Genomic DNA, 24383 nt, shown 5'->3' on the forward strand with positions numbered 1-24383 from the left:
TTGTTCTCAGGCTTTTAGTAAGTTGTGTGTGTCTGTATTTCTCCAGCAGCAAATTTGGTGCATCTTGCAGCTTTTGTCAGCTGCAATTAATTTTCCTCATGCATCTTATTTTTGAAAAAAGTAAAAAAGGGGAGAAGTAGGGTTTGGTTTTGTTGTTTTCTTTCCAAGCTGCAAAAGTGAGTGTACTCTTAATTTGTTTCTTTTCTGCTAATAACGAGAGCCTGTGGGGCTGGAAAGATTCACTCACAGGGGCCTGTTGTGTGTCCCACCCAGTGGGGAAGTGTCTCCAGAAGCAAGAAGGGAGTGGAGAGATGAATGGGAGGTGCACTCTGAGCAGCAAGCGTAGAAGGTTTCACCTATAGCCTCACAGTTCCCTGCTTGCTATTAAACGTCCTTATTGAATTTGCTAGAGATCAGAGCCATTTGCTGGGTAGTCTTTATAAGGAAAGTTGTTCTCTTTGTTTCTGTATGAATAAAAGGGTAGAGAAGGGAGGCCTCCCAGTTTACCTTTGTCATTTTCTATAGCCGTTGAAGGAAGAAAGGACTTGAGCAAGCTTCCAATATTGTGTGTGATGGGTGTGGGATGGGAGTGTAAAGTAATAAATCCCTCCATGCCCAGGAGTTTCATAATTAATAAGCTGCACAACATCTGCTGCTTAAAATCCATAGTCCAGCAGAGAGAGAGAATGCTGATCCTGCTGTAACAAAAACACAGCCCTACCACTTGAACTAAAGAAGAATCTCCTTAATTGATCAGGAGTATAGGAGCTATGAATCCAACTTCAGCAGCTCTAATTCTGCCCAACAGAGGGTGTTGATATACATAATATTGGCTAGTTGATTGCAGTATCTTTTGAGAGAACCTGCTTCTCATCAGTGTCCATTATACACATGTATCTTTGACTTCTAGCTCAGTTTGACATTGACTGTAGGGGGATGTGTATTTTAATTGCCTTGTTAGGAAGGGTTTGTTTTTAGTTAATGGTTTGACCTGGTATGGGGCACCCTGTTGCCCAGGAATGAGCAGCTATAAGTTTCTAAAGAAATCTCTTTTGCCAGTAGAAGTTGGTCCAATAAGAGATATTACCTCACCCACCTTGTGTCTCCAAATAAATCTCACACTTTTAGAACAAATGATTTTTCTTGTTTATTGCTTGATATTTGAATTGATAAATGTACTGATAGCAAGCATGGTCAGACCAGGGCATTTCAAATCAAGATACCAGAGTTTTTTTCCCCCCTGATTCTGCTACTAAATTGGTGTGTTTTTGGGCAAGTCATTTCCCTTAAGTGTGTGTCAGTCTCCCCCTGTGTAAAATGAGGATAATTTTGGCTTACTTTAAAAGCTTTGACAACCTTTAATAGCATATTTAAGAGCTTTGAGATCCTTTAAATTAAATGCTATACAAGTGAAAACTATTTTAGAGCTCTGTCTCTCATACAAACGGCTGACGGAGGCTGTTCTCCAAGATGTCAGGACCTTCAGCCAAAGTAATTCTGGTGCAGCAACGTCTGGTACCATAGGGGGAAAGCACATTTGATGGAGCAGAGAAGGAAGATATTGAAAGAAAAACTGTAATTGGAAGAACTACATTTGCTATTAATCCTGGGTTAGGAGTAAACCATCCGTAAGTCCCCATGGAAGAATAAACTTGTATCACACGGTCACTAGCTGTGTGGAATTTCCCAACTGGAAAGCTGAATGCGTACAGCAGGTCGAGGTCAAAGAAAGTCTGCCCAGGTCTCTGTGCAGCTGAGCATATTACAGTCTCACTTGTACTCAACATCAGGTCATACATGAAAACGAACAAAGTAACATGAGTTGTAGATGTCTGGGGGCTGAGAACAAGCATCCTTATTTTTTCTTTTTCAGCTTTCAGCCTTTTAATTGCCTCTGTAAACAAATGCATTTGTCTTTTAAATCAGGAACCAGATGCCTTGTCTAGAGCACTTCTGAAAGCAGCCTTGTATTGAAATAACCAGCATGGGTTACTTGACCAGTATGGACATGGGGTATTTTTCTGAGTACTATGCTATAGATGTTGTCTAAACCACAGTAATCTCCAGTGGCTCAGAGCTGGGCTCCAACAGTGTTAATTCCTTTGCCTCTAATTGCCGTTGGTAGCATGGACTAATGGTAGCCAGTCATCAGCTGTATCGTGCCACTTCTTCTCTGATTAGAGTATTGTATACCAGCAGGTGGCTGGATGCTGCTATTAATTTGCATCAGGGCCCCAGAGTGCAAGTTACAGTACACCTATATCACAGAAAAACAGTCTCTACCCCAAGGCACTTACATTATAAATGTAAGATAAGAGACAACAGGTGGATACAATAAATAGATGGGGGAAGCTAGTGCTAAATCTAATTTAACCACAGTCCAGTTTCTAGGCTGGCTGTGTGCATTCTGCACGTTACCACACCTGGGATGTGAACCAGGTCAGTCTTGGTTCATAGGTTGTATACAATTCTACCAGCTGAGCCAACTATAAAGCTCCCATGGGCTAAACTGTGTAGAAAATGAGTTAACTTAATCTCAGCTGGAAGCTGCTCCTTGCAGAACTCTTATCAGCATTGCAACCCAAACAGTACACAGTGCCACTGATAAAATATCCCCATTATGACCTGGGGGGGCAGGCTTGGTACAAGCCTGGCTTTAATGATATTTGGCAGCTGACAAAGTGCCAGTTCAAGCAAAGAAAGGACAAATCTACTGCTTCCGGCAAGCATCCATCAAGTTGGACATCCTTCCTACATCTCTGGAAAAAATAGGAGTAATTAATTAATCATTATGCAAGGGAGGCTTATTCTATCTTGGGAATTTCTAATGAACCTATTATTATTGCCCATTGCAAATATACTTAACCTCTAGACCATGGGACACCAAGATAGATGAGAGCCAGGTAAATGGGACGATTTAAAGGTACTTCAGCTGCCTCATTATGCTGCTTATGCCCCAAATGCTCTCTTTTTACTGCAAAATTATTCCAGCCCCATCAGATTCCAGATCCTGTTATAATAAAATAATGGGCACATTAGATGGTCTCTCTCGTCTAGGAATCTGCCAGATCAGTGTTTGCCTGGGAGGCCTTTACACAGAGATGACCCAAAGACAACATACAAAGACGCTGTCAAGATAAATCACATAGCCTTTTTTTCCTCAGTTCCTCACCTGGGTTACTGTTAGAGTAAAAGGGCAAACATTCGAAAACATTTTATTTACTTTCCACTGTGTTTGCTGTTTGTTTACTTTTTTGCACATTGCTTCATGCAGGACAAGGCTAATCAGTTTCACTTAGTTTCTAGTATGTTTTTAATTTTTCTGATGTTTGTGTATAATATGATGCTAGAGATTCTTGCATCCCACTCTACTGGCCAGTCCATTTGGGGACAGTAATTCTCTCATGTTACCAAGTAGTGCAGTTGCTCCTTTAGCTGATTGAGGTTGAAGTTGACCACAGGTGACCCTTACAAATATACTAATACAAAATTGCTGGAGAATTTGCTCTGAAACACTGCATCCTCAACTCGCCCTCTTCTGAGGACAGAAAAGTCAAAGGAAGGATAATTTTTGAAGACCATCTTACCTCTTCATGTCCTGTTACATCCGTTTGTGTGTGTGAGAGAGAGAGAGAGAGAGAGAGAGAGAGAAGGAAATCAGAATATCAGCTTTGAAACTAATTACAATTATATGGTCAGCCCTCAATGTCAGCGAAACCCGCTTGCTTAGATAACCCAGTGATAAATGCCTTAAAATACCTAAGATAGATGTGTAAATTAACAGTCATTCTTATCTGTCAGGATGTCTGAGAAATATCTCTTTGATATCCCAGTGCAGAATGAGGACAGGGGAACTGTTTTTGCCAGGCTCAGAATACATTATAACAGAGCTCTACAGAATTCATAACTTCAGATTAGAGTTCTGTTTGACTCTGCACATCTGACCATTTAATTTGAAATACTTGCTGAAGAAAGGAACGGTAAAATATATAAATGAAGAAACAGCTATAAATGAAGAAATAGCAATACATGATTCCTTTATATCAGATGCATAAGAAACTGATTGTGTGTGTGTGTGTGTCATTTTTTCCCCCGTAAATGTTTCATGTAATTTGTTGTAAATGTTTTATGGAACATTCAATTTTGTATTTATTTGTTAGGGCTTTTGTTTGTTTGTCTTAAAAATTGTCTAAACTTTTGAACTTGCTTTATTTCCATAGTTGTCCTAGAAGAAGAGTCAGAATTTCACTCAAAAATGGATGACATTTCAAGAAAAACACTGAATTTCAAGCAAAAGGGGCTGTGCAATAAAAACATGCTAAAGTTCACTTTCACTGTTTTAAATGTAAAATCTTCATTTCACATAGTGCAGTTTTGTGAAAATGAAATCACTGAACAGAAATTGCTAAAGTGTTCACACAAATTTATCTCAACTTCAGTCACTCCATTCTGGTATTGGTTAGGCAAAGGCTGAGCTGAGACTCCTTTTCTTCAGCTAAACTCTGTTCATTTTATTCTTACCTCACCCCCCAAATCCAGCCTTGCCCGATTTCTGGGTATGTCTATACTGCAGTCATGGAGGTGATTGCAGCTTGAGTACATATGCACAAGCTAGCTTTAATTTAACTAGCTCAGGTGCTGGAGCAGTGAAGCTGCAGTAGCACGCTTCGATGAAGGTTGTACAAGCCCACCAGGAATCCTGGGTAGTTACTCAGAGGGTAGTCTGCACTGAAGTTCACAGTGCTGTGGCTTCACTGTTCTGGTACCCGAGCTAGCTAGTTTAAAGCAAGCTCAATATGTCTACTCATGCTGTATTCGTACCCTGTGATTGCAGTATAGACAATAGCCACTGTCTCATCCACCTATGGTGAACTGCCTGATACCTTAGCCTGGTCCTGAATTCACTGCATGTGGGATCGTTCCAATTGAAGCCGATGGACCTTTGCACAGAATTCCAGGAGCAGATACACTGCTTTATAAGGTCTCTGCTGGGAATGTCTCATTTTTATTTATTTATTTATTTGTTTGTCTGTACAACACCTAGAACAATGGAGCTCCAATATTTGAGTGGGGTCTCTAGATGCTGCCATAATGTAAATAATAAGTCCTTCTTTATGTCACTAGAAAGCTACTTTCCTGTCACTGGAAAGGTCATCTTGCTTTCATTGGAATGTCATTTTCCCCAGGTTGTCAGTACAGTCTCAGATTTGACCTGTGATTTCAGTGTCATAATAATCTGGGTGTTCTTTGTATGCCTCTTCCTTAGCCAGGCCTCACTGATAGTATGTAAATGATGCGTGTTTACTGTGAAATTGTAAGTGAAATTTTACTTACAATTTCACAGTAAACATACATCATTTACATACTAAATAAAATTTTACTTACAATTTTTTCCCTAAGTGTTTAGATTTTAACATATCCGTCTGGTAACCGTCTGCCACACACCCGATTCTTCCTTGGGGAGTGCTATATTTCTAAAATGCCCATTCCACTCTTTCCCATGAGATTTCCCTGGATGTCTGATTGCCTATGCAGTTTGATTTTCAGTGCTTCTGGAAGCTTTTTGTTCTATTATTCACCATAGGTCTCTCTTGTCTGTGCTTATTATGTGCCATCAGAAGGTACCTGGGAATTTGCAGCCTTCCCAGCCACTGCTATTGTACAAACACACATCAATACATAAATGGTGTGTGAATTTGGCAATGCGCTTATAATGGCTAGCGCAAGCTTTTAAAGAGAATTAAATTTTAAAAAATTTTAAAAGCAACATCCTGTCTTATTCTCATCATTGTTGTGGTTCCTAGATGTAAGATCTGATTTAACCTTTGTCATTGATGGAACTGATTTGAGGGATGATCCTTTGGTGGTTCCACAGACATGATGCGCTTCAACCCAGTGATATCCTGGAAGGAAGGTCCTACCCAGCTAGACAATGGTATAAAGATGTAGGGGCCACATCTCAGCTTCTTATCTGCACCGTCATTTGGCCCTAGTTAGGCTCAAAGCCTTAAAAAGGTGTGCGTGCATGCTCTGGCATCTTCGTGGCTTCCATCAGAACCAGCTGTGAGCAGAGAAGGCTGAAAAATCAGTCTGGAAAAACCAGTCGTTTCTCTGAATGTGGTGCTGTCCAGCTGATCTTTTGAGATCAAGTGTTTGGGTTCATAATAATGATACAAGTCCATGAAACTAAACCATCTGGTGACTCTGATTCCAAACCTCCAGTACCAGGTGCTCTGGTGTGTCACATGGCATGTGTTTAATCAACAACGATGGGTAGGTTGACATGTCCTCACAGAGAAATCCTCCTTTGAGATGTGGAATGGCTCTACCCTCAGGACCCTGTTTCCTGTCAAAAATGCAGCATTGCTGATTATAAGAAACCATCAGGGTGAGATGTGAGCTTCTTTGTGTTCCTACTGTCTTGAAAAAAGTGCGAATGGATCTTTAGCAGCTGCCATTGGTTTTACATCTGGTGTAAAAGATACCACTTCTGGCAGTACAGTGCCCCATGCTGTGTCATGGGTGTAGTATTGACTTGGAGTGAAGACCTCCCCTACTGAGTCACCAATACATCTGGTGTATTTAGCATTGCATTCAGGTCTCCCCTCCAACTACTGACAGGCACTACCCTGTTTAGTTTGCAGGATCCATAAAGACTGCAGGCCATAGTGGTGTGGCACTGTTTACTGTGTCCCAGACATTAATGATTTTATAATGTATTTGTTCCAACCAGTAAATCTTTTTTTTTTTTTTTTTTTTAGAACAAATACACTTTCTTTCTCCTTGAAAAATACTGTCATTGCCTTTTAGACTGTGCTTACTTTACATAAATTACAGCCAGAAGGGATTTTCTTCTTGCAAATGATGGCAATGTAGGCTTTTTTCTAATCCTGGTTAACGTTGCTTTTCTGACAATGTCAGACTATCCAATTATGCCTAATGGATCAGTTACTACCACACTTGATGGTTCAGTTTTTCAGCCACTTTTTTTAATGCACAAGCAATGTTAAATTAAACTCCTCCTCCTGGAAATTGTGAGCATTTTCAGACAAAAATCAGAACATGCTCTTTTTCAGCTTCTCATCTGACACGAGAGAGCCACATTTGGCTTGCCCCAGTGGGACTTGTGTGGGACGCAAGAGGAAGGTTTTTACTCAGGGATTCAAATTAGGGAGGAGCCAACAGGATAAGGTGTGAGCTTGGAATTCAGACCTGGCTTATGTCACTTATGGCTATGATACCCAGGGCAAGTCACTTTCCCTCTAGGTGCTTCTGCTTTCCCTCCTTTCTAAAGTGCTTGAAGCTATATGGATGAAAAGTACTCTACAAATCATACAGTTTATTATTAAGTGGCTCTGAAGTTATCTAGGGTACAAGCTGTGTCCCACCATTCTGCAACCTGGCGTGCCTTCTATACTGTTCCGCTGTGAGAGCAACCACTCTTGGTCTGCCCCCACACAGCCTCCAGCAGCTAAATCACTCCCAGCTGAACTCGATGAGTGCTATAGCCAGTCACCATGTATTGCACTGCAGTGCAACACCAGCAAACTCCCGTCCCAGACTTTCCCCCACAACTGTGCATCTTCTACTGGCCAGCCCTCTAGTGAACAGCACAAACTTGTATAAAGTCCTTCACTTCATTAATAGAAAATGATATGCATAAATCTTATCTCAAGTGAAGTTTCCCAAACCCTTCAAGCTAAACCAGTGTGTGTTTTGATAAAACAAATTTATTAACTTCAGAAAGATTTAAAGTGATTACAAGTAATGAGGCATAAAAGTCATAATTGGTTACAAGTAAATAAAAGGTAAAACAAATCTAATATACAGTAGGATCTTATAACTTTACATACAATGTTGCCACACATATTTTACCAGGACAATAATGATCAGCACATTGGAGTTTTCAAATGATACCTCACAAGGCACACTTCGTACAAAATCCATTGTAGTTTTGTAAAAGGGGAGAACATAGGGATACTGACTGTCACAGTGGTCTGAACTTCTTGCCCAGTGCTCAAACTATTTTTAAAATTTTAATAACGTTTAACTCTTTAAAGTTCCTTTTCCCTTCTGCCCTGGATCTCCATGCTTTCAGGTTCCAACCAGAACTAGAGGTGAGAAATTCTGAGAGAGAATGGTACTTGCAGCCCTAACAGAAGCAAGAACCACCAGTGATTGTGTGAGACAGAGGCTGTTTTTGTGAGATTTTTCAGCCTGACTGTTTTCTCCAGTTATTTGGATGAGATTGGGCTGAGCATCTGGACTTTTGGGTGCATTTACAAACCTCCTTGAAAGTCACCTATCCCTGAGTGTTACCAGAGTTCCAATTAATGTATGATTCAGTGACCTCTGATACTTTATATAAGCCTGAACCAAAACTTCCCTCAAACATGGAGCATTCAAAAGCTGGATCTGAATTGTGCAGGTAGGCTCCATCTTGAAGGGGTACAATCAGGTGCACACATACACAAGAAGCAATGAACTTGGCTGTCCCATCCTTTTGTTTGTTTCTTGGTCTGCAATAGATGATTAAAACTTCGGGTCACAACAAAAACACTTGGGAGGCGCTGGAGGCTTATGCCAGGCCATTCTGTAAACTTTTTCAAACTTCTATGCTAGCAGATCCCTTTTCTCTGTAATTTGTTGGGTTCTTAGATGCTCTTCCCCTCAGTTTTGAAGCAAGTGCATTAACAACTGCTGAATCTGATTTAGCTGTGGTGGCTCCCTAGCACTAGAGCCAGAGGTGCTAAATGCCTGTGAGGGACCCTCCCACACTTTTATGTTTTAAATGTCCCCAAGAAGGGACTAGGATGCGACCTGCCAAATGCATTTTCCCATATGATCTAAGGTAGGATTTGCTCCCAGGGCTCCAGAAGTCGAAAGCTAAAGTAAATTCTCCCACTAGGCCATTTGTATGGTTAAGGTTTAGAGATGGAGGTCTGTTCTTTTACAATGAATTTAGTGATGAGCACCTGCAGCTGTGATACAAACCGCTGAAAAATGCATCACGTTCTTGGATATAATTTTGTCCCAGTCCATCTCTTATCTGGCTCAGGGGCCTTGTCTCAATAGGGTCAGCTTTAGTGTGTGGGGGACCCCAGATCCAGCTTTCATAAGATGTGATATACATTCAAATATCACTGTTGCTGTGAGCGAGTAAATGAGAGAAATTTTACCAAGACCAATGTGATGGGATGTTAGATGGGATGGGATCTGAGTTACTACAGAGAAGTCTTTCCTGGATGTCTGGCTGGTGAGTCTTGCCCACATGCTCAGGGTTTAGCTGATCGCCAGATTTGGGGTCGGGATGGAATTTTTCCTCCAGGACAGATTGGCAGAGGCCATGGGGGGTTTTTGCCTTCCTCTGCAGCGTCAGGCATGGGTCACTTGCTGGAGGATTCTCTGCACCTTGAAGTCTTTAAACCATGAGTTGAGGACTTCAATAGCTCAGACATAAGTTAGGGGTTTGTTACAGGAGTTGGTGGGTGAGATTCTGTGGACTGCGTTGTGCAGGAGGTCAGACTAGATGATCCTAATGGTCCCTTTTGACCTTAAAATCTATGATTCTATGAGAAAGCCCTTTGATAAATGAGTTATTACCATGAAAATGACTCCACCTTTCAATTAAAGCAGTTCATTAATTTCAAAGAGACAAGAACTTCATTGTGTTGTAGGGCGGGGGGGACCCTACAGAGGCAGGTTTTTGGGGTTGTGGCCCCAAAGAACTGGAATAAGGTACATGGCCCATTATGATTTTAAAAAATATTAGGACCCTATTAGTAGTCGTGTAAAATTATCTGAAATTTGTGCCTGTTCCATGTTGTTGCATGTGTTGAGAATGACTGGCACCCATTACCAGGGAGGCACTGTTATTGAGCAGGGAGCAAGGATTTCTCAGTTCAGTCCTTCACTTTGCTCCTGGCTCACTGTGCTGATGAGCAAGGCATTTCACCTCTCTGTGCCCTGGTTTCCCTATATTAGATAAGAATGGGAGACACTGTGAGGCTTAATTAATGCTGGAATAGAGCTTTGAAATCCTTGAGTGAAAGGCGATAGCTGAAATCCTTTGCAGTGGATTTCTCTATCTAGATCAGCGGTTCTCAAACTGCATTGCAGCATGACCCCTTTCTGATGATAAAAATTACTACACGACCCTAGGAGGGGGAACCGAAGACTGAGCACGTCCAAGCCCCGGGGGTCAAAGCTGAAGCCCAAGGGCTTCTGCCCTGGGCTTGGGGCATGTAACCTTAGTCCTGGGTGGTGGGGCTTGGGCTTCAGACTTGCTGGGGCCCAGGGCAAACACCAGCCATGGCAACCCCATTAAAATGGGGTTGGGACCCACTTTGGGGTCCCGACCCAAAGTTTGAGAACCCTTGATCTAGATATTTAAATTTTGTTCTGTGCTGGTGTGAGATTACATGATTGTGATTCCTTCTGGGATGCCTACAGCAAGATGTGCATTTATGGGTGTTGTCTCAGTGAGGAAAAATGTTAAATTTAAATAGCGTGGTGAGGCAATTTCTTTCACTGGACCAATTTCTGCTGGTGAGAGAGGGAAGCTTTCGCACTTACACAGAGCTCTTTTTCAGCTCAGTGTAAGCTCGAAAGCTTGTCTCTCACCAGGTTTCAGAGTAACAGCCGTGTTAGTCTGTATTCGCAAAAAGAAAAGGAGTACTTGTGGCACCTTAGAGACTAACCAATTTACTTGAGCATGAGCTTTCGTGAGCTACATGTAGCTCACGAAAGCTCATGCTCAAGTAAATTGGTTAGTCTCTAAGGTGCCACAAGTACTCCTTTTCTTTTTGTCTCTCACCAGTAGAAGTTGGTCCTGTAAATGATATTACCTCACCCACCTTGTGTCTCTAATATTCTTGGGCCAACATGTCTACAACACTGCATACAAATTTAAATAGATAAGGGACTTGGATTTTTAAAAAGCTGTAAAAACAAAAACAACCACTAAGGGGCAGCATTGCACCATAGAATCCTCCTCCATGCTAGGTTTTTTTGTCCTCGTGGTTCTGGTTGAGTGCAAAGAGAAACTATTTGCCTGAAAATGCAAACTGCCTGATTAACTGTCGCTCAGTGGATTTGGGATGATGCTATTCAAGCCTTTGCCATCACAGGGATATTGGCAGCTGAAGCGTGAAGCTCTGCAACAATACAAGTGTCTTATTTGTGGTACCTCTAGGTTGAGCTGGGTGAAATTTTTTGAATGAAACATTTTTCTCCGAAAACCACACATTTGGGTCAACCAGAAAGTTTTCATGAATTTATGTCAAATTTGCTTAAGTGTTTGGGTCAAAAAGCAAACAAATAATATATTCTGAAAAAATGTAAATGCTTCATTTTGATTTTTTCTAAAAGAAACATTTTGACTTTTCAATTTGAAATGAATTTTTTTTTGTTTTGAATTTTACTTCCATTTTATTATTATAAGTTAAAAAAAATTAAATGAAACGTTCTTGTTTCACCACACATAAGTTTTTAGGGTTTTTGTTTTTTGCCAATATTTCAGTTCAGCCAGTGATTAGAAAAATCAGTTACTCGCACAGCTCTACTTATATGGCCCCCCGTCACTACAGTATCTGAGTGCTTCAGAATCTGTAGTGTAGTGGTCCTCATAATACCCCTGCGAGGCAGGGCAGTGCTGTTGTCCCTGTTGTACAGATCGAGAACTAAGGCAAGGCTAAGAACTTACCCAAAGTGTCAGAGGAAGATGATGTTGGAATAGTGAATTGAACCTTGGTTTCCCAAGTCCTAGCATAGTGCCCTCACCTGTGGACTAGCTTTTGACTTTCTGACCCAAACTTTGCCTGAGTCTACAGAATGACCTTCAGGATGTGAGAGAGCAACCCGTTGAGTTCAGGGTCAGTCGATATGGCTGGGTCCCCCTTTCTGCAACTGAGTGGGGTGAATTTGGCCCCAAATCAAAGAAAAGCTTACTATGCAAATAGCTGTGCCAGATACGCAAGCAGGCAGATGCCAGGTCTGCCTGCACAGCACCCTGCATGCCAACAGCATTGCTTATGGTGGGCAAAACCCAAAGAGATCATTCTCAAGTGAAGGGTTCATGCAAGGTTCATGCACCTGGAAACATTCAGGGCACACCCTAAGTGTTGTGTAGGAGCAGTGCACACACTGCTCCTTCCAAGGACATGGACCATGGGAAGTCGCCCAGAGGACATGAACCGTGGGAAGCTTCCTTGGACTGGGCTCAAGGCCTGAGAGCAAAAAATGTAGTAGATAGAAGCTGGTAAATAAGAATATTAATCAGTCATATTATTCCTTTTGTTGTTTCCTTTTGCAGTTGGAGTATGTAATGCACATAAGTGGAAAAAGAATAAAAGAGAGGGTGGAAAGCCGACACGGCAGACCTTCCCGCTTGCTTACTAAAAGCTTTGTTTGTCTTGCATTTAAACAACAACACTCAAGTACACTTTTCCACATACTATTCAGTTTAATAAAAGAGCTAATTTAGGCCCTGAGCCAGTAATTGAATCCACACAGGCAGGTCCATGTGATGCCCCAGTTGTAGGGTCCAGGCATTCATGTTCATGAAAGTTAGGGGACTAAGAATAGCCTTGATCAGAGCCATATGTAATTTCTCCCCAAACACACATCTCTGCTGATATACCTTCATCTTCACATCTGGGCACACCCATCATTCCTTTCCTGGCCTCTTTCCCGCGTGCCCCCCCTACCCCTCCAGACACCAACCTGCACACCTCTGACTATGTTCCTCAGTTTGGCCTTTTGTTACCTTGGGCTAGAATAGTAGGGGGTTTCTCCATGCAGCTTTGTGAATGCCCCTCATTCGTGACCTGGAATGCCCTTTGCTATTCTAGTCCTATTCTATTTTTTCTGAACAGAGACTGTTTTAGCATAAAATTATACACATTTCTAATATTATATATTATATAAAACACATTATAAATTGACAGTTACTAGATGAAACCCAATACAAGGATATATATTTGCCAATTAGATAGTTTAAAATTATGGAAATGACCCATTTTAAAACATTTAAAATATATGGGGTGAAAATAATATTTTTATTAGAAATTAAGGTTAAATTAAGCATCTCTCATCTACCTCTGATATTATCTGCTTGGTGCTCCAGTGAGACTGACTTGGCGCTGTAACAGTGATGGATGGAATACCTAAGTAATAAATTCAACTCACACTTTCACACAATATCCATAAATAGGTTAAATAAATTGCAATCAGCAATCTGCAGATCTGAATGGAGAGGCTAATCTGTGTCCTAAATTATGAGACTTATGCTTTAATGATTTTTATTGGTATTTTGTTATGTTACTGTTTGTTTTACTTATGTATTTTGGACACTTCAGCAGTAAAGAGCAGTCAATGAAACCAAGCAGATTAATGAGACTCTGACACACTGCAAATGTTGCGATAAATAGTAATGGAAACCTGGCCAGTTTATTTCTCTCATCTCATCTATAGTTGTCTGTCCTTCTTTCCTTTACTGCTTCTCTTTGGGAATCTGTTTTGCAAACTTGCCATGCAATGTATATTTATCTAAATATATGGACTACCCCAGAAGAAGAAAAACCGGCCGAAGGATATCCCTTTGAAAAACCCTCCATCGGAAAGCTAGAGTTGCACTACCCAGGATGGAAGTGAGGTGGTCTCTCTGTTCATATACAAATATATAAACAGTCTGACCCTTTTGAGACCCTTCCATACACCTTCAGTTAGAGCTATTCCTCTCTGCTCATACAACTTAAAGGGGACTAGAAAGAGGTTTTCAAACAGCTTTTATTAATGTTGCTGGCAGCCTTTTCTTGAGATGAGACAGTTGATAGATTCCTTAACTAGCTGGCTGCTTCTCGATTAATGTGATGTATTCTGTAATGGTGCTGGAGTGCTCTTTAAGCTCTTGCTTCCACTCTCACCTGTTGCGAGATGTAACCTCTTTGGGTCTAGTTTTCCTTATTTCAGACAAGTGATAGGAGTTGTCTTAAAATACAATAGAGGTTTTCATTCAGCACTTCTCTCTCTTGACCAACCATTGACCCTGTCAGAGGCTTATTCTTCCTGCAGTGTTTGGTATGTTACATATTGCTTTCAGTTCAGAGCAACAGGTAAAACTGGGGAGATTGTGGCTTTTCCCCTGTTCTCTGTAAGGGTCACAGAATTCCCTTCCTCTGGAAATACAGGTCCTTCCCCTTAGAACCTAGAAAAATTAAGGTTGTTACTATATCTGCCTCCTAGTAATTTATTTCTCACTATTTTAACCTTGTTTTCTAAGGGCCCGCACTTGTACATCTTCCTCACAGAAACAACAATATTGCAGCTCTAAAAGATTTGCCTTTATTACTATCAGAATAACTGTTTTCAGTGGCATATTTTTTGTGCATACAAATGTGTTTAGTCCCCAGTAAAATGCCATGTTCACAATTCTGGAGACTGAAATCCTCTAGCCACAGGAGAGGTAAGTCTAGTGGCAGATAATAAATCACAAACACGTGTTTAATGTAGTATGCAAGCAGTATGAAGAGGCCAGACCTTTATTCAAAATAAACTTTTTAAAAAGTCCATAAGTATGTCTTGGAAATACTCTTTAAACTTGAAGCCTGAAACATTTGCAAATTTGTGTAGACCAACTATGCAGAAAATGTACAGCCACCTCATATTTTGCACTATAAAAGCCGCACTCCAAGTGCTGTTGACAGGACTGAATTTAAGAGCCTGGTCAAGTGATAAACTTTTGGAAGCTTCTGGATGGCTTCTTTTAAACATCTAGAACTCTTAAAACTAGCTTTTTAATATTTTTTTAAGTTAACCCTAAATCAGATCTCCACCAAAAAAAAAGCACAGTTCTGGACCTCTCCCTTCAGGATGAGAATGAAGGACCTGGCTGCTGAAGGGATCTTTATTGGGCGAGCTAATTTCTGTGTGTTGTCCCCCTGCCTACCATACGCACATTTTAAATCCAAAGTGTCTGGCAGAGGAAAGGAAACAAACAAAAATAAAAAAAAGCAGAATGTTTCAAGCCAAGAAGTGGTGCCAAAAAACTGCACTTCTCTGACTGAATAATGTATTCGGAAAACCAATGCAGAAAGGAATGCAGTAGTTGTTTCTTAAGGGCTCCGCAATGGATGTGCATGAACACAGGGTGGAGATCAAACTTCTTTGTGTCAACTTGGCTTGTCAAATTTAATCAGCATATGGACAAAAAGGGATTGTGCCGGCTCTGTGAATGCTTTCCATATGGCTCTGCGCTCTAGACCACTGGTGAAAACAACTAAACATTTGATTAGATACAGATTAGGTACAGATACTTTTATATAGCTATATGCAAAAAAAAAAATTACAGCATCTTCCTTCCCAAAGGATCTTGTGTTTTACAAAATTATGGTACATAAAGTACCACTGAAATGCAGTCATTTATGGGAGGTAACATAGCAGCTATACAATAATGCTACACAAACAAATTAGGACAAGAAGTAAAGAATAACCTTTTCATTTGAAACCGTAGGAGAGATTTGGAGAAGCAGAAGTAATTACCCATTGTAGAGTTTGCAAGGAAGCCAAGGTTAACATCCATACTCTGGCAAAAACATGTCATAGGATCTTTATTAATGATGTAGCCTGTTATTAGATATTGCTTATGTGCCAAATAATATTTTAGACTGCAAGGTTGTTAAGGGTTGGATCTCTTGATTGGCTACAGTTTCAGGGGCATTAGGGTGAGTATTGCTATAAAGAATATCATTGTAGTGAGAGACCCTATGACCACACAAGAAATGGTTATAATGACTCACATGGCCATTTATTAATGACTTTACTGAGCAGATAAACAATGTCACAAGCACTGAAACATAACAGAAAAGAGAAAGGATGCTCGATAATTTGAATTTACTTACATTACTTACATCTTTCTGTGGGGAACCCCGAAGTGGGTGTGATGATCATTAGGTGGTTGTCGGTCACTACTATTATTTTATCATCTTCATAATCATCATCACCAGTGGCTGTCATACTGGCATCTCCCCAAGCACACAGGCTAGGATACAACTTTTATAATCTGTTATGCTGATACTCACTAGGCTTATACGTATTTATAAAGGTTTCATCCTTTTCTTTATCTATACTTCCACACCCCACTAAATTTGGGGTACCCCATTTTCATAAGCTAACTTATTAGTTCCCCTAATACTCATTAACACTTGCATCACTCAAATCACCATAAAAACTTGTGGTTAGCCCATTGCCTAATGCTCTGTCTGCAAAAATCTCCAAACTCTTACAATCACCTTTAAATGACATCTTGCAGTTTTAACTGATGCATTGCAATACATTTTTCATACACAGCAGCACTTAACACATCTATTTACTGTAGCAGCACAAATTCCCTATACAAGGTTATTTATTGGTCCAGCTAATCATGTCAATCTATTCCTCAGCTTGAGGCCTTGTTTGGCTAAGCTAAATATCTTGCATGCCCTTTGGCCTGTAGGCCCTGTGTTACAACATTAATTAATGCTTCTATTTCACCTCTACAGTATATCCTAAATATTCCTGGTATTTTTTATTCTTAGCTACAATGATTTATTTAAAATTTCTATGACACCACGGGGACACTGGAAAGGGAAATAGCTCTCTCCTCTGATTATCTATCACTTGGAGGGTCTGATCCAGCTCCTAGTGAAGACAATGGTAAAAGTCCCATAGGCTTCAGCGAGAGCAGGATTGGGCCCTAAATGCATGAAATCTTGAAACGAATACAGGATCGGGTTCAAAACCTCATCTAAAATGTGGCATCACTAGTAACAGAGTATTCCTAAAACAATAGTAGGGCATTGGTTCACTGCTGACCCAAAAGTAGAGCTGGCCAAAACTCGTGATCTTTGGTTTGGGAGAAATTTCAGCTTTTTTGGAATTTGGGTTCATTCTGCATCAGAATGAAACCAAATTTGCCAATTTTTTTTTAGCAAAATAATGAATTTCATTTCAGAAATACTGAAACAGGGCATTTCCAAAATGAAATACGAAACTGACATTTTGGTTGATTACAGAACAGCATTTAATAAATTGCAGCAATGAAACTGAGAAGAACGTCAGTTTCACTGAGCGGCGGCCTGGGCTCCCAGGGTCTATAGCTTCTGGGCAGCCCTGCAATACAGGCTTTCCTGGGACCCCAGAGCTTCCAGGCTCCCAGCCTAGTTGGCACTTTGGGCTGCCTGACTCCTGAGCTGGCAGCCAGCTGACCTGAGAATGTGGGAGCCCCAAGGCAGTCAGTGTGGCAGGCCTGTCCCGAGCGGAGCTACAAACCCTGGGGAGCCAGCCCCAAGACTTCTCGGCTTCCAGCTCCATGGAAAGGAATCTGGAAATCCTGAGACGCTCTGCCAAGGCTCTCTGGTTTCTAGACTCCCTGTTGCTGAGCTGGGAGCCAAGCCCTGGTTAGAGCTGGGACTCCCAGAGCTTTGAGGCTCTCAGCTCTAAACAGGGAGCCTTGAAGCCTTGGCAGGGCTCCTCAGGGCTTCTAGGCTTCCCACTCCACAGCAAGGAGCTTTGTCAGAGCTAGGAGCCTAGCCAGCTTTGAGAGCCTCAGCCCAGGTTCTGGGGACTGGCAGGCTCCTTGCTGCACATCAGGGAGTGTAACAGCTGCAAGAACCCTGCCTTCAACCAGGCTTTTTGCTGTGGGGCTGTCCACCCTGGAACACCTGCAGTTTTCCATGGAAACCTACCTGTGATTCAGCAAAAGTTTTCCTGAATCTACAGTAGTTTTCACGAAACATTTTGCTCCAGCAAATTGGCATTTTCTGACTTAACTAAGTTTCCCACAAACTCTACTTAGAAGCTCTGTCAACCTTAGAAAAAATAATTACTAGTATTAAGGCAATTGTTATCAACAGTTCAGCGGCACTGGCAGTCGCAACAACATGAGCACTAGAATTGACAGGCTACTGTTTTAACAAGTGTGTCCAGAAAACCTTCTCTGAGAGGTTTTCTGTGACATGGTGGCATCACTACTTTAGTGCCTTAGTACTGTTGACGCTGTACCATTGCTGGCTGTTGCTGTAATACAGGTACTAATTTTCATAGTGTAGAAACACCCAAAAGGATGAGCGTGCCTTTCTGAGTCACAAATGCAAGCTTTTGTAGCTCCCTGGATTGCCTCTGGACTATTTTGCCATAATGAGTGTATCTAGATCATGTGGAGTGAAACTATATCACAGAGCATGTTTACCAGATCAAACCATTCAAGAAAAGATTCTCTAATAATCTGCAATAAAGGTTTCAAAGCTTTTATGAATGATAAGATTTAATTCAAAACCATGCTAGGACATGCATGAACTAGAAGGGAAGGTGGACCCTTGTCTATCTACTCCCCTCAACATTTTGTTTTCTAGCTCAGATCTTTAAATACCATGTTAACACAGACGTAGCTTATTCCCATCCTGCTCCTCACATGAGTCTCAAATCTCTCCCCTGTTAAAGCTGCAAAGAAATATCTTTCTCCCCCGACCATAACTTTCAAAAATTGCATTGGAGTTTTTAATCTGTTGTTATAAAATGCTGATCACTTAAGACTTCAGGGTTCTAGCTAATAATCTAGGTAGGTAAATGGTCCTACTGAGTGCCTTTGCTGGATATCTGAGCTCTTGAATGTTGTCATTATGCTGTACTCAGTGTGGTCACTTAGAATTGATGAGGACAGCAACAATAAATTCTGATCCGCTTGCTCCAAAAGTACAGGCCCCTAACACTTCAGCAAAAGGAGAGTAGCTATTGTGGTTTGCTGAGCAGTTCTGATTTATTCCACAAGAGGGCAGCAATAACACATTCATACTAACAAAAAAAGAAAAGGAGTACTTGTGGCACCTTAGAGACTAACCAATTTATTTGAGCATAAGCTTTCGTGAGCTATTATGCATCCGATGAAGTGAGCTGTAGCTCATGAAAACTTATGCTCAAATAAATTGGTTAGTCTCTAAGGTGCCACAAGTACTCCTTTTCTTTTTGTGAATACAGACTAACACGGCTGTTACTCTGAAACCTGACATTCATATTAGTCTGTTTTGTTCTAACATTCACTAAATCAGCCTCAATGCAGTATTCCTCTTTTTTTCCCAATAATGTTTTAAAATTGAGCACAGAAAATGTTTTTAAACAATAAATAATACACTGTATCCCTTTGATTTGTATTTAAACACAAAGGCAGTTTTTGTTATGTACAAATGCAGGCAAAAACAACTATAAGCAACTGGATTGTACCTTTTCCGTCAAGGAGGAAGTGAACAGCCAAACAATAGCTAACTCCTGAAATTCCAAGGCTATGAAACAGATGCTTATCTCCTTCTTCCAGGCTGCCTGAGTGGAACTTAGGCTTCCGGAGATAGTAAAGCTTTCAGACAGATTTGTCTCTTTCAAACCTGTTTGCCAGAATGACGGGTGTCCCATTTGTGGCTATTTTTAAAGCTGTTCCCTCTAGACGTTAAAGAGGAAAAAAGCTTCTATGAAGGCCTGATCAATCTGAGAGGTGTCAGAGTAACAGCCGTGTTAGTCTGTATTCGCAAAAAGAAAAGGAGTACTTGTGGCACCTTAGAGACTAACCAATTTATTTGAGCATAAGCTTTCGTGAGCTACAGCTCACTTCATCGGATGCATACTGTGGAGGTGCCACAAGTACTCCTTTTCTTGATCAATCTGAGAGCTTTCTAGTTCAAAGGACGTTTTATCCTTAAGCAGTAACCCCTAATATTGCATGGAGCCATAATGTATATGTTAAGGCTTCTTGTATCCATTTTATCAGTACAGTGCAATTTATGATACAGAAACAGTGCCTTAAAAATATAGAGGTAGGAGGGCAGATTGTCCCTTGATCACCAGGGAAGGCGAAGAGGCAGTAAAGATGTGGTCCAAGGTACATGATGAATGTTAGTGTGCCAACCTCATACTTACAGTACGTCTACACTGCAGTTAGGAGCATTGGGTACAAACCCACCTGACCCTCTAGGTCCATACTTGGGTGGCTAGTCCATGTCACCACCTGTGTCGCAATGTCAATATTGTTGTTTTTAGCGCACTGGGTCAGGCAGAGCTAGCGCATGGTGTCTGTCTACCTGAGCTGAGAGGCACACTCTTAGCTGCAGTTTAGGCAGACATTCCCTGGAGGATGTTCCTTTGAAAGTAAGTGGTGGGTAAACATCACAAAGTTTGGAGAAATATCCACTCTTTGGAGGTTAGGCAGAACCTCTGCTCTAGAAATCAGGCAGGCAATCTCTCAAAAACAGACTCTGCACAGAGCAGGCTTTGGTAAAAGACTACATCATTATTTATATTTATCATTTCTTATTGTGGCAATGCCTAGAGGCCAGGACTCATTGTGCCAGGCACTGTGTAAAGAGGCGATTCCTGCTCAAAGAGCTTGCAATTGAAGTATAAGGCTCTTGATAACAGCTCGATGCAAGGAGAGGAGGGAGCACAAGGAAACAATGAGGTAATACTAGTTAACATGAGCAGAAGTTAGAGGTGGCCAACTAGCCCCTACTTAAGATGAACAGCAATTATATTGCTCCTCATGGGCCAAAAGTTGAGAGCTGTTGAACACTTCCAACTCCCATTAGTGTCAGTCGGAGTACTAGTTGTACGGCACCTCTCAGGACTTGATCCCATGTGTCCTTTTGCACTGGTGAGTTGGTACCCTGAAAAATGCCATATTGTCATGAGTGCATCTCTAAAGCTTTACTAAGGGGAATATATGGGTCTGATATTGACAGGGGCTAAGCACCCGCAATTCCTAGTAACATGTTAACAAAAGAAAGTCCATCAAACTCCCAGCTTCTTCCTTTGCTGTTTCTTGTGTCTTCTATTTAGGATAGAGGTTGGCATATCTGTAACACTTTTAAAGATCAGGTCCGAATGCTATGGACATACAGGATTTTTTGGGTGTAATCTGTAGAACCACGAATCATATGTTGTATTTGTTTGTTTAAGAGGCAGTGGGTTTGGCAGTAATAGTGGGGGCTGTGACTCCTGAAGTCTATTTCCAGCCTGATCCCTGACATGCTGTGTGGCACAGAGAAAGTCACTTCATCTCTCTGTGTGTCTGTTTCTTTGTCTATAAAATGGGGGTATGCATACCAGCTTCACATGGGAGTTGAGAAATACTGGATTACATTTTTAAAGTGCTTTGAAATTACTGGATGAAAGTGACTAGTTGAATGTACAGTGTGATGATTTAGCCAAGATTTCTTAAACAAGTTTGTTCAGTTTTCTTGGGTCAGTAGCTCTTGTGTCTTGGAATTACGGTAGGAATCCAGGAATCTAGTCTGTCCAAAACACTGCCTTTTTTTTAAGGTGGGGAAATGACAGGTGCAAAATCATTGTACACCACCTGGCTGCTGAATGTATTGATGGTGCTAAAATACTTACAGAAAACATGTTTCCTGGCAGATAACTTCCTTACCATATGTCTATTGCATCATTCACAATTAAATCAAATTACCCTTAAATATTTGGACAAAATCAGTCCAGATTGAGAAGGGAGAAAATAATGTTAATCTATAAGCCTATAAAACTGTAATAAACTCATTTTACATGGAAGCTGTCATGAAGGTGGAAAGCTTACCCCTTGAATTAATTTAATAAACATGGGAAAGGAAAAAAGGGAAAGAAACAATCACACTTACGTGCTCTTTCTCATACACTTCCCTCCCCCCCCCCACCAAAAAAAAAAAAAAAAACTTGTCTACATTACAAAATCTTATTGTATTCAAATATGACTGTGAAGAGTCAAATTAGCTGCCAAGATGCCAAATATTACTGGCCATTTGCTGTAAACAGTGGCAAATTGTGTTCATTGTTTGTAAGCTAACTCAATAAACACAACTGTTTGAACACAATAAAACTTAGTATATAGACAAACCCAGAGATGAAAGTATGGGGAATCTAATTTCCTCTTTAAGCAATGTGATTTGCACCAAACACTACCCTCCACTGAGCAGCAACCCTAAAACAATGACTTAAAAATCTCCTGCTACAGTTCTTAACATGATTATGTTTGATCATTAGGCAGTGTCTGCACAAAGGAATTTTAGAACAAAATTCTCGTCTTTATTGCTGGGCAGTGAGCTTTAGTCGAATGAGACTCCACCAGCTTTGACCATGTTTTGCTATCATGCCAGTTTAAAAGTGCAGGTTGAATTGACAATAGTGGTAAATATGTCAGATGCTGACCGAGCTTTTGTATACACTAAGGCCCGATGCTTCTTAAGAGCAGTTCAGATGAACTGTTGGTAGCACTGATGGGAACCTTTTTTTCTAAAATCTAAGGCTGTACTTTCGTTTGAAAGTAAAGATCCCTCTTTATTAAGCAATTATTTTTTTTCCTTTGTTCCTCCCCTGGGCTGGTTGCTGAATTTACTGTTTGCACGGGACCCACATAAAACATACATTCCCAAATCTGGATTTTAAAACAGGAAAGAAACTGTCAGCAGAGATACCAAGGTGATGAATGTCATAGAAATGCTTATGAATAAATAAGGAGTTTTAAAATAAATGTGTCGTGAAAACACATAGTCTACATCTAATTTGGTCCTGACTCCCATGACCAATGAAAAACTTTTCAGGTTCCCATACCCCAATGGGTGGCAGATTGGTTTTTGTCCTATTTTTAGCCAACTGTTCTATTTTTAGCCTGTTTTTCAAAGGCTAAGTTAAGATCAGGAACTAAAATCTGGATGGCTGTGCTGTTTTTTCATTCAAGCTCCTACGTGAAAGGAAAGAATACCAGGAAATGGAGCAGCACAGACAGAGAAAGCCCCAGTGACCAATCAAGGCAGCCAGGAAAGGACAGCATGATTAGTAAAGGCAGGATCTCAGAGTATGGGATAATGGAATCATTCTGAATGCTTCAGGCAGGAACTGACAGCCTGCTCATTGAATGGGCCTTTAAATGCCTTACAACAGGACAGCTCTGCTTTGTAATTCACAGCTCTTCATACCATGCTACTAGGTATCTCAAAAGCCTTCCCATCCCTTTTAAGAAGCCACAAGGAGGTTACGTGGATAATGCTCAGCCAGTTGTTTCTGCTCTAACATACAGTTATTTCTGTTACATTCCTTGACAATTGGCACTTTCTTTTCAGTGCTGTGCTGATGTTCCTTAGCTAGCTGAAAGCAATCTGCTGATGACCAAGGTTTCCTTTGCACAGGATTAGGATAGGTAAATGGTGAACAGCTATATAACGTTCTGGGCCTTCCTCTTGTCTCATCCAAAAGGTGACTCTTCCGACACACACTGCCATGCTGGGGCATTTTAAGAAAAGAGAAAAGTAGCTGCTATGAACCTGTCATGAGAGTGATCCTAACAGCCTTGAAAGAAAAGCAAATATACTTAAAACTTGAAATTGAAACCTAAGCCAAGAGTCACTGCAAATGCAAAGCCAGTCACTTGATACAGAGTCCTGGAGAGACATTTGTACTGTAATCCAATAAAGTGATGCTGTCTATTACACAATAACAAGTAGTAGTAAGTCAAATTCATGTCTACGTGACATATGGATCTTTTTATTCTATTATGCAATTTAGGAGCTATATTTCACACCCTCTTAACAAAATCCTCTAACTTTTAACCATATGGGAATAGGGGAGTGAACAGAAATCTTTTATTTCCCATCTAATTTTGATTTATGCTTAAATTGGAAAGGAAAAAAAAATTCTCGCTCAATTGCAGGTTAAAATAATTAAAATCAGTGCAGGTGCTATTTTTTGGCTCCTTCCAGTGCTTTGTAGCTGGTAGAGAGGCAGTATGGTCTACAGCCTTTCCTTCTGTGCACAGTATCTTGTAAACATAGAGGAAGACATGGATGTCTGCCTCAAGGAGATAATTATTTAAAATAGAGGGGAAAATGTTTAAGGGAGGACAGATTAATTTAGATGATAAAAGCTTTGGGGCAGGGGCTGTCTTTTTGGTGTGACTGTATATATGTGTGAAGGGCCTGCTCTTAGGCGCTTCCACAAAACAAATAAATAAATAAAAAATAAATAAGAACCCCAGTACCAGAGTGGTCTTTAGCAATAGAAAGCTAACCAGCAGAAAGGAACAGACTGGTTTCAACAGAAACATTTTCTTAATAATGTGAACTATGCAAAGAAATAAGGGAGCAAAACTTCTCTGGCGGTAGCCTGTGACCGCCCTATCCTGGGCTCCTGTGTTTCTGCTCCACTGCAGAACATGTCAAAAGAAAGCCAAAGCTTGCATGAAGAGGGAGCAGGAAGCGTGGTCCCTCCACAATTCCCGGGGCAATTACTCTGCAGCACATGCAAAGTCCCCAAGACCTCTGACCTGAATGGGGAAGTGGCAGAACTAGGGGTGTGCCCTTCCTCCAGGGTGGGGTCCG

At 40.9% G+C, this 24383-nt stretch overlaps 1 long non-coding RNA gene across 2 annotated transcripts in view; it reads left to right on the plus strand.

Annotated features, from left to right (window-relative positions):
- Window positions 1-24383, plus strand: part of LOC122463435 — a 61434-nt gene that overhangs the window by 26623 nt on the left and 10428 nt on the right. The window contains exon 3 of one of the 2 annotated variants that reach the window (XR_006286808.1): window positions 4221-5759. The exons of the other annotated variant lie outside the window; for it this stretch is intronic. This is a non-coding gene — a long non-coding RNA (uncharacterized LOC122463435). Of the gene's footprint in view, window positions 1-4220; window positions 5760-24383 lie in introns of those variants that run through there. 2 annotated transcript variants of the gene reach the window in all.

The sequence above is a fragment of the Chelonia mydas genome, chromosome 21 (assembly GCF_015237465.2).
Source record: "Chelonia mydas isolate rCheMyd1 chromosome 21, rCheMyd1.pri.v2, whole genome shotgun sequence".
Classification (NCBI taxonomy): domain Eukaryota; kingdom Metazoa; phylum Chordata; order Testudines; family Cheloniidae; genus Chelonia; species Chelonia mydas.